Source organism: Phymastichus coffea, unplaced genomic scaffold (assembly GCF_024137745.1).
Source record: "Phymastichus coffea isolate CEN01 unplaced genomic scaffold, Cenicafe_Pcof_1.1 PCOF00025, whole genome shotgun sequence".
Lineage (NCBI taxonomy): Eukaryota > Metazoa > Arthropoda > Insecta > Hymenoptera > Eulophidae > Phymastichus > Phymastichus coffea.
Genome location: NW_026706836.1, coordinates 843,325 through 858,328, shown reverse-complemented (window position 1 = coordinate 858,328; position 15,004 = coordinate 843,325). Strand labels below are relative to the sequence as shown.

At 31.6% G+C, this 15,004-nt stretch overlaps 1 protein-coding gene across 3 annotated transcripts in view; it reads left to right on the top strand.

Annotated features, from left to right (window-relative positions):
- LOC131675546 (ran-binding protein 10) overlaps positions 1-15,004 on the top strand; it is a 710,588-nt gene that overhangs the window by 521,169 nt on the left and 174,415 nt on the right. The gene's annotated exons all lie outside the window — the stretch shown is intronic.

Below are 15,004 nucleotides of genomic sequence, written 5' to 3'. Positions count from 1 at the left end.
CTTGTACTTCGCCCAGCAGTACTTAAGTTCAAGTCGACATTGACATTGAGATTCTAGATTGTTTTTAATAACATGCGTTGCAATTTGCTGTTGTACCTTTTCTGGGAGTTTCTCAACGAAGCTTATTATATTATCCCTAAGATTATTGCAAGTATGAGTTTTACTTCTTTTTATTTCTTGATAACACTTGCTGCAATATTTAATAAGATCAACAGAATCACTACTTTTATTCAATGAAAGCTTCTCTAGTTTGTGTTATTCATAAAAGCCAGTAGAAATATCAATTTCTTTATTTATATCTCTAAATTTCCCTCTGCCTTTCTCAACTTTAATGTGCCCTTTGGACTTGGCAGTCAAGCACACATAACAATCACAATCGTTATTCAAGCGAGTTTGTTTCAATAATAATAATTCCTCATAATGAGGCATAGTTGGTAATTGCCGATTGAAAATTTCTTTTTCAAAATCAAGCAGTGTCAAATAACAAGATCTGCATATGCACGAAGGATATTTTTCATCATTTAAATCAAATTATTTAGATATAAACTTTTTTATAAGTTTTTCAATAGATTGACTTATTAAAAATTTGTCTGGCTTAATTTTTCCAAAGATAATTTTTCGACCACAGGGGCCACATACTTTTTTTCTATTATCCTGATGAGAACACGGCGGAGTCATTTTTAAAACATCAGTTTCAAAAATGCAACTCAAAGAGGTTTTGTGGATTTTTCTTCGGTATATATGTTACTTTAACATGAATTTTCCTCTTACAGATTAGCACGTGCCACCTAGCGGTATAAATAGAAACTGAAAATTGGCATATATTAAAAAAAAAAACAAGAACTCTATTAAAATTACCTTAAGCATTTTGAGATAAATGGAAGATTAAACCTTTCAAGTTTTGGATTGTTCATTAAGCCAAGTAAATAATTTATTAACATAACAATAAATTGTTAAAAAAATACTATAATTAACAATAAATACTGAATAAAAGCTTAATTTACTTGATTTATAGTTAAAAAAAGGATTGCACATGTGGCCTCGAAAGCTCTACTTATAGCACTTCATGAGCGCGCATAGCGTAAATACAAAAACGTCCGTAACTTTCTAAATCGATCACTTAGGATTTTCAATTTTTCATTTTTTTCATCTACAAATGATGTAGAAACTTTCTGCGTTAGCGGATTTTGGATCCATTTTTGGACCACTTTTGCATGCTTCAGGAACACTGTAAACAATAACTGACAATGAGAAATCTGCTCGAATAACTTTACAAGCTTTGCGTACTCATATTAGCTCTAGAATCTTGTGTATAGACAATTATCTGAAAGTCGAACCTCCATATGCGTTGGCCATGACTTGCAAATTGGGATGTGATGAAGCATCAGATTAACTCATGTATAAATAAAAATTTGAAGATGAGACGGCTTCAAACTTAAGTATTTTCATGATGTCTCTTGTGCCATTAATTTGGAAATGTATTAGTATATGTAATGAAGGTTGATTTAAAATTTGGTTTAATGAACAGCCTTGTTCAACTAGAAAACTGTTGTCTTGTAGGATTCGAATATGCAAAAGCCTTCTGAAAAAACTTTATTCAAAAAAGACAGTATAAAAAATGAAATCAAGACAATTTTACTAATGAAGATCAATACAAAAATTCTGAATGTTTAAGTATCATATGATTTGAAATGGACAATTATAGATGGTAAAGTGTATCAAGTTTTAACAGGTACCAAGTCATCTTCATCATTTACGATATCTGGAGCTACACCTAAAGAAATAAATAACAAGATTAATTTATAAAAGAAAATAGAAAATAAAGTAAACTATGAATACGGACTTTCAACTTTATACGCATGGATCCGCTTCATAGAATGTATATTTCACATTGTTTATAGGTTAAAAATTGAGACGTGGTCAGTGAGAAGCCAGGAAGACCAAAATATAATGAAAGAAGAAAAAAAAAGGTACACTAAATAAGTTTAAAACTAAAACTGGTCTTGTTGTTTATTATCTCACGCAAGCTGTAGGAAATTTCAACGATGGGAGTACTGCGAAATGTTTTGTCCGTAATCCAGAAACAATATCGGAAATTATAGGTGTTAATAACGTCCTTATTACAAGTTTTGCTATTATACTACAAACGATTGCATGTGGTTTGCCAATTGATGCGGGGAAACTCGATAATTACACAGAAAAAACTTGGTTACACTATAAAAAAGTATACGACTGGTATTATATGCTAATATCTGTCCATAAAATTCTTTATCATGAAGCTTCTATAATTAAACATTTCAAATTGATTCCTATAGGGTTGTTATCAGAAGAAGCCGAGGAATCGGCTATATCGATATAAATACTGATTTCACTTATAAATTACTAATTATATCAGACTCATATATATTAAGTTTAAGACGAATACTTAAAAAAGTCAAACTTACAATGAATAATAAAGCAGTTAATTTACTTATACAAAATTAAAATCAAGATAATTTCTCTATTTAATATAGATGTTGAATTAATAATATGAATATAGATAAAGACAGATATTGACACAGAAACAGACATGTAAACATAGGCAAAAACAGACATAGATATAGTTGAATAATAACAGACATAGATGTAGAATATTTAGATAAAAGTACTGGTATATACAGACAGATACAGACTAAGATAGATGCCGATAGAGACCGATATAAAAACGGAACGATACACGCTGTCTAGTGACCCCCTACTGAACCTTGCCTACCTCACAGCTGTACTATTTTTCCAACTGATGACACCACGACTACCCTTTTCTTTCCTCCTGTTTATTTACGACTTCTGTCCAGTGAAGTAACTTTTACTCAAGAAAAAAAAGCGCATTCCTTCAGGGAAATTTCTACGTCCTTTCTCTCCTCATCCGCGCTCTTGTCGCCGCAGCAACAGGGTTATGGCTTGCTATATGAAACAATTGACATCTCGTACACGAGTTGGTTAGTTTACTCTTTTGATAAAGATTCAGACTTAAGTCATCAATTTATTCTATCTCATCCATTCCTCAATTCTACGGTTGCAACACTCGTGATACGACATTGGTGCTAAGTATGGGATGATACATGTGGATAACTTTGAAGAAGATGAGGACGTCTCAGCAATTGCCTGCTGTACTACCTTTCATGAGGACTTCAAAGCTGTGCAAGGCGGCGTGAAAGCTCTGGGCAGCTGGCAGAAATATATTCTCTTGCGAGAACCATATAACCGACATCAAGGCCTAAGCACTTAAAAAGTGTAAGAATTAGAGATCACTGTATTTAATAACTCCAACAATACGTTCAACATGCAAATAAAGAAAGATGGAAGAAAAAATCGATGTTATTACCAAAGCATTCGAGAAAGTGGTAATGTAAATCAAAAGCTAAGGTACGGTTGTAGAAGAAGCAATATATGTGCTCATAAACGCAAGAGAAAAAGACGAGTACTGTTCGAAATTTATTATAAACTATTTCGACTTATTTGTAGAGGGGTGCGGCATCGTATCAAAGCTTGCTAACGTAAAAGCTGCGGAAGAAAGTAAGGAGACTAACGGAGCTGAGGCATCCGGCCTGCAATAAGCTAGTGCCAACTTTTATATCAAATACTAACACCGGAGGATATCATCCCATGGATAACGGAGTTTGGCAGTTTGATATCATACGAGTTTTCATACGCGAAATGGAAGACGCAATGAAACAAATGAAAGATGGATTAGATAAAAAATGCGCGTTTCCAACAGGTGGCGAACTGTCCCACAAGTAAAATAGATAACAAAGTTTTATAAAGTAGAAGAGTTTTAGCCAGAATTTGAACCAAAAATTTTCATTTCATTGAAAGTTTTCTCATTCAATTTTGGATACAATGCGACGTAGTAAACGCTTACGATCGCCATCTCCAACTATTTCTGAATCTAATTCATCAGATGAGAGTTCAGATGATGATTTTTTAGCAGAGGAAGATGGCAATGATCATGAAGAAAAATCCGTATCAGATATTACCGAAGAATCTGATGGAGATTACTGGGATGATAATGATGATGTTGATGATTCCTTTGAGTATCAGATTATATAACAAAAATAAAAATTTAACTTTTATAGAAAACTCTGATTTTGTTACTAAAATTCATCCTTTTATTGATAAAAATAAAGGCTTACAAAATGATTGCGGAATAAATACTAATAGTTCTGTTTTAAATGTTTTTAAAGCATTTGTTTCAGAAGATTTCGTTGATATGATAGCATATCAGAGTAATTTTTATAAAGAAACGAAAATAACAAATTTGAGAAAAGCTAATAAGTTAGAAAAAAATTCGCGTATAAACCTATGTGATGAAATATCCTCAAATAATCTCTATGCTTTCATAGCTATTTCTATACTTATGGGTATCACCAGAAAGCCTTCAATTAAAATGTATTGGTCTCAAGACCAATTGATTGAAACGCCAATTTTTTCAAAAATCATGCCTCTCAAAAGATTTCAGGCTATACTATGTCTTTTACGTTTTAAAGAAGATCATGTTGAAACTGATAAACTTTCAAAACTAAGACTAATAATTGAATTCTTTGTTAATCGTTTTCAAAGTATATACAGACCTGGTGAGAAAATTTCACTTGATGACGATTTTTGAAATGGAAAGGTAGGCTCAGTTTCAAACAATTTAATCGAAATATAAAAGCTCGTTTTGGATTACAAATTTACGAAACTTGCGATTCAGATAATGGGTATATATTCAGTCGCGATGTCGCCGTCGAGCGGTGCGGAGGTGCAACCGCCTGACGCATCATCGCTACATAAGCATTTCAAGTGTCATCCAAATACAAAAGTTGGAGCAGTTGTGTGTTTAGTATGTGGTAATTTCTATCATACGAGTGAAATAGTAGCAAAAATCAATGCAGGAAATGCAATCAAACTAATAAACAGCTCATTCATAATATGCCAGGAGCATCCAAATTTTGCACTAACATCAAACTTGCCATATGGGGACTTGAGTGAACAAGCTAGTGCTTTTATAACACAATTCAAACTTGTAAGTAGAGAACAATTAAAACAGGAAATATTAAATGAGCTTGTGCATGAAAAGCAAATTTTAAATGAAAACGATGATAATATGGACGTAACACAGATCAGTGATTTGGATGAATTACAACAATTAAAAGCCGAAAATAACCTATTGAAAGAACTGTACAAAGAAACAAAAGAAAAAAATGAATTGCTCAATGAACTACTAATTAAAGAAAAACAAAATAAAAATGCAAATACTAACATTATGAGAAAAACATATGCTGAAACAATTGCACTACCAAAACCTAAACCCAAAAGAATACCAAGATTAATAATAAAGAAAAAGAGTAATGATAACATAAACTTAGAAAATCAAGTAGCACATTACTTAATTAAAGACAAAAACATACAAACAAAAAGTGTACAAGTTAAAAATACTGACACAATAATTGTCAACTGCATGACCGAAGAAAATGTCACAGTATTAGAAAAAACTTTACAAAAAAAACTACCGGCACTTACTGTCCTAAAAGAAGAAATACGTAAACCGATAATTAAAGTAGTAGGAATTTCTAAAGCTTTCACAACAAATGTAAAAGATATAGAAACTGATATTAATGCAAGAAATTTTAAAGAAGAAACGATTTTAACGAAGAATTTTAACGAAGAAAAATGCAAAGTAAATCATGTATTTACAAATGAAAAAAATAAAACAGTAACTGCAATAGTAGAAGTTCCATCTATTTTATATAAACATATAAAAAACAATAGTAACAAATTATTTATTGGTTGTCAAAACTGCAGAGTCTTCGACGTCATCAATACATATCCGTGTTACAACTGCTCAGGTTTTGGCCACGGCGGCGGAAAGTGTGAAAAAGCAAAAAAAGAGCCAACGTGTTATAAATGTGCAGGCAAGCACCAAGCAAAAATGTGTAGTAGCAGCATACTCCAATGTCCAAACTGCATTTTCCACAATGAAACATATAGTAAAAACTACAACGTAAACCATAGTGCAATCGACTGTGAAATGTGTGAAGTTTTAAAAATGAAAATAAAAAGGTATATTGAAATGACCGATTATCCAATTCAACCAACTCATCAAAGATATTTTGGTAGAATAACCTTTGAAACAAACACCCGCAAGATATATAACCGTCCGAGAATAAATAACAGTTTATCGTTATCATCGTTATCTACACCAAGTCCAACAGGTAATAAAACCAGGAGTACTAAATAGTTTTCTGCATTATTACAATATGGATAACAATTTATATGATATTATATTTGAAAATGAACATAAAACAGATAATATTGATGATCTAAATAAATATATTTGTAAAGAAAATAATATCATTCTATGTATAAACATCAGAAGCCTAAAAAAAAATTACAATAAATTGCTAGTATTTCTGAAGAACCTCGATAAAAAACCATGTATAATAGTATGCACAGAAACATGGTATTTAGAAAATCATGAAATGTTCAATATTCCAGACTATAAAATATATTATAATGAAAGTAAAATAAACAAATCAGATGGAGTTGTTTTGTACATGAAAGAAGAAATCATCGAAATTACAGAAATTCTTGAAATAGATAAATTAAAAATAATTAACTCTAATATTACACTAGAAAACAACAAAAATTTGATGCTGTCTGCAATTTACAGATCCCATAATTTATCTAAATCTGAATTCCTTTTGAATCTCAAAGAATTATTGAAAATAAACAAAAAATATAAAAACAATATTTTAATGGGAGACTTTAATTTTGATATATTGAGAGAAGAAATACTAGATCAAGATTTTCTACAAGTACTGCTAGAAAATGGATATTGCCCAGGTCTACATACCATAACAAGACCATCCAATATTGATATTAACAAAGGTACATGTATAGATAATTTTTTTGTTAGGCTAGAAAAAGTCAAATATAAAACTTACGTCCTCAACGTACCCTTCAATGATCACTACCCAATAATGATGAGTCTAAGGAATAATTATAAATGTACACAAAAAACCCATTTCAAAATAATAAACTATTTTAAACTAAAAAATAAAGCCAAAAGAACTGTTTGGGCTGACATACAAATAATAAAAGACCCTAACCTAGCTACGAACAAATTAATAGAAAAAATACAAACATGTATCAAGGCATCATCTAATAACAATAAACACAATAAGAATAAAATGAACCCAAGGAATAATTGGATAACTAAAGCAATAATGATATCATGTGCACACAAAGGAAAACTTTATAATAATTGGAAAAAAGATCCCAATAATACAATAAAAAGACAAAAATATAAAAACTATGTAGAAACTTTAAAAAAGATCATAGATCTAGCTAAAGAAAAATATGAAAAAAATCAAATCAAAACAAATCAACACAATCCACGAAAATTATGGAAAATAATCAACAACAAAATTGGGAAGAAAACCAAAAAAAACAATAACATAAATCATCTATTAATAGGTAATAATAAAATTACAAACTCAAACGACATTGCAGAACAAATGAATACATTTTTCAGTACAGTAGGCAAACAGATATGTGATAATATTAGACAACCAATAAATAGTAACATTACTCTACCATCTATGAACAACAACAGTATTTTTCTACATTTAACAAATAGAATAGAAGTTCAACAAACAATAAGAAAAATGGGCAACAAAAATGGAGGATCTGACGGCATCAACACTCAGGTACTAAAGATGATAATAAATCACATAAGTGATCCGTTGACCTATATCTTTAATTTATGCTTACAAAAAGAAATATGGCCTGATGAATTAAAAAGTGCTGAAATTATTTCTATCCATAAAACTAAAGAGAAGTATCTACCAACAAATTATAGACCTATATCTTTAATATCAAATATTGCCAAAATTTTTGAAAAATTAATACAAATCAGGATTACAAGTTTTTTCAACAAACATAATTTATTTTCTAATAAACAATTTGGTTTTAGAAAAGGTCTTAGCACCAAAAATGCCCTATACTACCTAACTAACTCAATATACAATCAACTAGACAAAAGTAAATCAATAGCAGCAACTTTCTTGGATCTAGCGAAAGCTTTTGACACTGTGGACCACAAAATTCTACTCAACAAACTTTACAGATATGGAATTAGAGGAAGTGCGTATGAACTTATCAAAAGCTATCTAAGTAATAGGAAACAAAGAGTTAAAATCAATGGTGAATATAGTCAATATCAACAAGTCAACATTGGCGTACCACAAGGTACAATATTGGGACCTTTATTTTTCATAATCTATATAAATGATATGTTACAATTGCTACCAAATGATAGTGTGTCGGCTTTTGCTGATGACACGGTAATTATCGTGAAAGGCGAAACATGGCATGAAGTCGAAAGAAATATGAATTTCTACTTAAACAAAATATCCATTTGGCTAGCATTGAATAAACTGTCACTAAACATTGACAAAACAGTTTATATGGCTTTTGGAAATAACTGCAATAGCAACTCAACATATCTACATATAAATATAAAGGGTGCACCCATTCGAAAAGTTGATAACACTAAGTACCTTGGAGTGCATTTCGATAGCCATATGAGATGGGACCTGCATACAAACATGCTATACAATAGACTAAAATATCTAACTTATATTTTCCACAAATTATCTAGGATAATGAGCACAGATAATCTACGTATGATTTACTATGCACTTTTCCATAGCATAACAACCTATGGTATTATAGCATGGGGTGGAGCATACATTGGAAGACTCAAATATATACAAACTCTACAAACGCGACTATTACAAATAATAAATAAAAACAAGTTTATAAATGAAAAAAATCCACTAAACATAGATCAAACATTCACCATGGAATCTCTAGTGTATCACTATGTCAACCTGCAAGATATGTTCCTAAAGAAAAATTCCGTAACAAGGAAAAAAACTATACAGCCCCTTAAAAGAAAATTAACAATCAGCATTAAAGATAGCTATACAAGAGCTTTAGCCACCTTCAATCAACTACCTTCTCACCTCAAAACTTTAAATAGCAATATAAAAACAATAAAGGACAAAATAAAAAAATGGATCAAAGGCCATCCATACTAGATACTAGATACAGGAATACAATGAACCACAAAATACACTGCAACAATTTACAACAAATCTATTACAAACTAAAGCAACAAGGGAACTTTGATAGTCTAAATTCAGCATTGGAAGTCCATGTGGATGAGGATAAGGATAAGTTTCTCTTGGATGTAAGGACATATTTGTGTTCACAAGGCACTTGTACACTTCATCAAAATCGTTCTCATCGTCGAATGTCTGAATATAACATGAAAAAAATGAAAGTATCAGATAACTACAGAAAAATAATTGAAACAATTGCAAATGTGATTGATATAGCATGGAACTCACAACGGATAACTATTAATACCAAAACAAAAAACGGATTCAAAGAGAGAAAAAGAAACGAAACTTACATTCTAACAAAAACAGATACAACCAACATAAATTTCATTAATAAATGTGAATACTGCACATACAAACAATTAATTGGTAAAAAACATATACATTTCATAAAAGAAGAAAGCAAAGAAGATCACAATGAACCAAATATAGATAAAGTAAGATATAAACCCATAGAAACAGTATTTAAACAAATAGATGACATTGCAGACAACAATAGTATGCAAATAGAAACAAGTAAACCAAAAAATACATCAGGAAAACCGATTCTACAAACAAATAATATTCGAATGACCTATGGAGACATCAATTATCTTGGAAACAATAAAGCATTATTATACTTTTATAGAGGTATCAGAGGATATCAAACTTTCACTAATTCATTGCACTCACTGGAACAACAACCTAAATATAAAGATTTGATAGTCTTAGATGACATAGTATTCACAGCAACATGTAAATGCGATTCACATAAACAATATACTGAAATGTTCCCTCATTATAGAGTCACGTGTGCTATAGGACTTACTTGTCCAGCTAGACTAAATACATATGAAAGAATATCATATGCAAGAAAAATGAAAGCATCAATGACGACAATTGTAACGGCCAGACAAATGTTAATCAGATATTGGAGATAGAAGAACAAAATTGAAGATATTAGTGAAGTGAGCTTTTATAGGAAGCATTCTTGCTACCAATATTAAGCCATACTTCATTTGTGAAATATTATAAACTATTATACAAAATGACTCTTAGTTTAAAATTTTTTTTTTTCCTTTTAATTTCTTTAAGTGTTAGTAGTTTTATAATACTAGACCAGCGAACAGGTTTATCCTCTGCCGGGTTACAAATTTGTAATGTATAATTGTATAATTATTACTACTTGTTGTAATATTTTGTACTATACTCTGGTTAATAATAATAATAATAATAATAATATAATTTCAAAATCTATACCGGAAAAGTTAAAGATAATGATGGCATGCTATATGGAGTTTCTGGAGAGGTAGTTTTTGAAATGCTTGGTGATTTAAAAGAACAAGGTCGTTCCTTATATTTAGATAATTGGTATAGTTCACCAATTCTTTTCTTAAAAATTACATGATGAAAAGACTAATATTTGCGGAACAGTTCGAACAAATCGAAAATATCTTCTAAAAACTGAAGGAAAAAAATAGCTAAAAATGAGATGAAAACATTTAGTAGCTCGCAACTGACTTTTATGGTATGGAAAGATAAGAAAATGGTAACAATGCTTTCAACCATGCATTCAGTAGCAAAAGTTGTAACTGAAAAAGAACATTATCGCACTAAAGAACGAAAAGTAAAACCAAATATTGTATTAGACTATAACTATAATATGGGTGGTGTAGATAGATCAGATCAATGTATAACGGGATATGAAATAATCAGAAAATCAACTAAATGGTATATCAAGACTTTTCTTCATTTATTAGATATAGCAATATTTAACGCATATGTAGTTTATGGTATTACTTATCGAGAAAAAAAATTGACATATTTAGATTTCTGTATGCAATTGGCCAGGGAACTGAAAGATAAATATGTCCCTAATAGTCCACGAACAAAAAGGCTTAGTGGTAATCTAAGTAACAACATTTCAAACCTCAATAATGGTCAACACTTTCCAATTAAGATTTCAGCGAATGACGAAGGTGTAAGAAAACGTTGTTTTTTATGTTACAATAAAAATAAAATAACAAAATGGACAACTATAATGTGCGGTACTTGCAATAATATTCCGTTATTCGTAACACCTTGTTTCAAAAAATATCATACGAGAAAAAAAAATAAATAAAAAATGAAAAAAACTAACAAAATTACATAAAAAAATGAAAAAAAAAGTTAAAAAAGAAATAAAATGGAGTGTTAAACCCTACCGTATCCTCCCCGTCGGTGTACCCTGGGATCGTGAATTAATCACCAGCTAACTAAGGGGGTAAATTATTTAAGCTTTCGGTACCTCAACGACTTTTGCCAATGTCAGATTTGTGTTCAGCGTTTTCAAGAACCTCCCAAGTAACTAGTTTCTGATGATTTTTCAAAAGATTATCTGGCCAGACTCTTTGGTAAAAATCGGCCGATTTCTGTTAGCCATCTTGAATCCGCCATTTAAAATTTTTTAATTCTGACTTTAGATTCGTAATCAGCAACCCCCAAAACTCTTACACACCGAATTTGAAATAAATTGGTTGAAAAATGCAGCAGTTATTTAATTTGATCATATATGATACATCGCCAGTTGTGGCACAACTTTTTATTGATCATATATGATACGTTGCCAGTTAAAGGGTTAAACGACTTACTATTAGGTGTACAAATAAGTTTCCGCGGTTTTTTATAAAAAATTAGGAATTTATTGTGAAGGAAAAGTATATTACGTTTTATTCAAAGTATTTTCCATCATTTGCCACTACTTTTCCCCATCTTTCTGGCAACATTCGGATACCCCGTCGAAAAAACTCTTTATCTTTTGACGCTATCCACAAATCTACCCAATTTTTGGTGTCTTCATATGATGTGAAGCGCTGCTCAGACAGACCATGTGCCATCGACCGGAACAGGTGATAATCAGAAGGGGCTAAGTCTGGTGAATACGGAGGGTGGGGTAAAACTTCCCAGTTGAGTGTTTCCAAGTATGTTTTTACCGGCGCCGCAACATGTGGACGAGCATTATCGTGTAAAAGAATAATTTTGTCGTGTCTGGAGTAGTAATGGGCGCGTTTTTCCTTAAGTGCCCGACTCAATCTCATCAATTGTGTTCGGTAGAGAGCTCCAGTAATGGTTTCGCTTGGTTTCAGCAATTCATAATACACGACACCAAGCTGATCCCACCAAATACACAGCATGAGTTTTTTTCCATGGCTTAGCTGTCGATGTTGATGGTTCGCCGGGCTTAACCCATGACTTTCTCTTCTTTGGATTATCGTAGTGAATCCATTTTTCGTCACCAGTGATTATACGATGCAAAAAACTCTTTTTTTTATTCCTGGCAAGCAGCATTTTACTCATGCATAATCGGCGTTCAACGTCTCTCGGCTTTAGTTCATATGGAACCCAATTTCCTTGTTTTTGAATCATTCCTAACGATTTTAAACGATGTGAAATTGCTTGTTGAGTCACTTGTAGAGTAAGTGCAAGTTCTTTTTGCGTTTGGGACGAATCTTCCTCCAATAGTACTTCTAATTCCATGTCTTCGTACACTTTCGGCCTTCCACTGCGTTCTTTGTCCTTCACGTCAAACTCACCGTTCTTAAACTTTTGAAACCATTCCTGACAACTTCTCTCACTTAAAGCAGCTTCACCATATGCTTCTAGAAGCAATCGATGCGCCTCAGCTGCAGATTTTTTCAAATTAAAGAAGTAAATCAAAAGTTCCCGCAAATGATGCTTATTCGGAATAAAACTTGACATTTTTGCACGAAAAAAATTACGTGATGCTGATACGGAATCACTAATACTTTAAGGTTATGGTGTTGCCGGATGACAAAACTTGGGATATTACGTTTTACATCTGACAATTTCTCCATAACCTTCTGGTGGAGCCATCTTTTGACAAACCGCGGAAACTTATTTGTACACCTAATAATTAACTAATCAACGATATTACAATGTAAAAATTGTTATTAGTTCCCTTACTTGTTGTTAATTTTCCAGATTTGGATGCTTCCACCTACACGTTTTCTGGTCTAAATATGTTTTGTTCTATAATAGGGCCAAACTTGCCACTTGGTTCCTTTGAAACTAGAAATAGCGGTGGCAACAGTTGTCCAGTAGCTTATATTAGTGGTTGTATAGTATAACTATGCGTTGTTGCTGAAATTTACTGTACCAAACATTGCACTTGCTTTTCTCCTTCTACTGCTAATGTTCTTCCAGAATGCATTTCTAGCTAAAATCCGCTCTGATCTAAATTATACAAATTTTCGAGTCCAATCCTTGGTATACACGATTTAACATCATCGATAAATGCTTCAGCTTTAGCCGTAAGTTCTGCACTACTTTCTAGCGTTTTTCTTGTTATGAACTATTCATTTTTCTAGAAACTATTCTGTGTGCTTGCTTAAATTTGACTAACCAATGTTTAGAAGCTTTGAATGTAATATCATCAAAACCAATTACTTTTTTAGCTTGTAAGGCCCATCGAATTATATTTTCATCATGGGAAATTGAACTACTGTCGAGAACTGCTTTAAAATTGTCCAGGGTATACTGACAAATTTGCGCTACTTTATACGTACGTGCCACCTTTATTAATTGAATGAGCCCAACGACGTAGCTGACTAATAGATGATACTTTTTTTAATCTGTTTTGCACTGTTTTGAGACTTAAATTTTGCTTCGTTTTGCTACTTCTCTAAAAATCTATAGCTCTTTTTTTATATTCAAAATCTAGTTCTTCATTATCTGCTGTACATTGATTTGTTGGTGCTATATCCAAATCAGGAAAATGATGTTGCACTTCATCTTTAATTATTTCCGCATTATGATCTTTATACTCTTCTTGAAAATCCAAAGAGTCATCAGTAATCATTTCTACATCGTTCAAATCATATGTTGCATCTATTAAAATTTCTTTTATTTTTTCGGCCAACTCTGTTTCATGATAATTCGTGACACTATTTGGTATGTTTAATGCTTGAAAGTATGCTAATAATAAGTTTAGAACGTTTAACGAATTAGTTTTCATTTTTCAATCTGAAATAAAAACAAGCTGTAAAATTTATACAAGTTGTGTTTTTGCATGTAAGGCACGACTGCTATATTTCTACCAGAATAAAACGAGTGAATTGAATCAAATCATTAATTTATGCATTGGAGAAGATTCTCGTTCCACTTTGTGATGTTCGGGAAACTCTATTTTTGGTTCACGTTATAGGCACCGAAAATGGTATTTTTTATTCCCATGTTATAAAAAAACTCTTTGAGTTTGTTAAAAAACTTTATTACATACATGTACCATGGTTACATACATGTTGAAAATATCTTTTTGCCCTGCCTCCACTGAAAGTATGCTGTTATATGCATGTAGATCGGGCGAAAAATAGCACTTTGCCGCTCAAGGGTGAAGGAATGAACCCTTGGGCGGAAAATAAACTTACGGGCGAAAAAGTGCATGAAAGGAAAAAATTTGCGTCATTGATCATATATGATACGTTGCCAGTTAAAGGGTTGTTGTTAATTGTTGTCAATGTTGTTAATGTTAATGGTTGTTGTTAATTGTTAATTACTTTTGATATAATTAATGTATCGTCTTTAAAATTTGAGAAAAATCTCACTTTTAGGTGTACAATAATTGTGCCAAATTAAAATAAAAACCGTAACCTAAGGGTTACAAGTCAATTGAAATAGCCAAGAATTACCCATATATCAATTTCAAGTATATGTATATTTAAACAAGTATAATAACAGAATCAAGTGATATATCTCATGCCCTTGTATAGAATATTGAAATTGCATAAATTGAAATGGCCTGTTGTATAGTCTTGCAA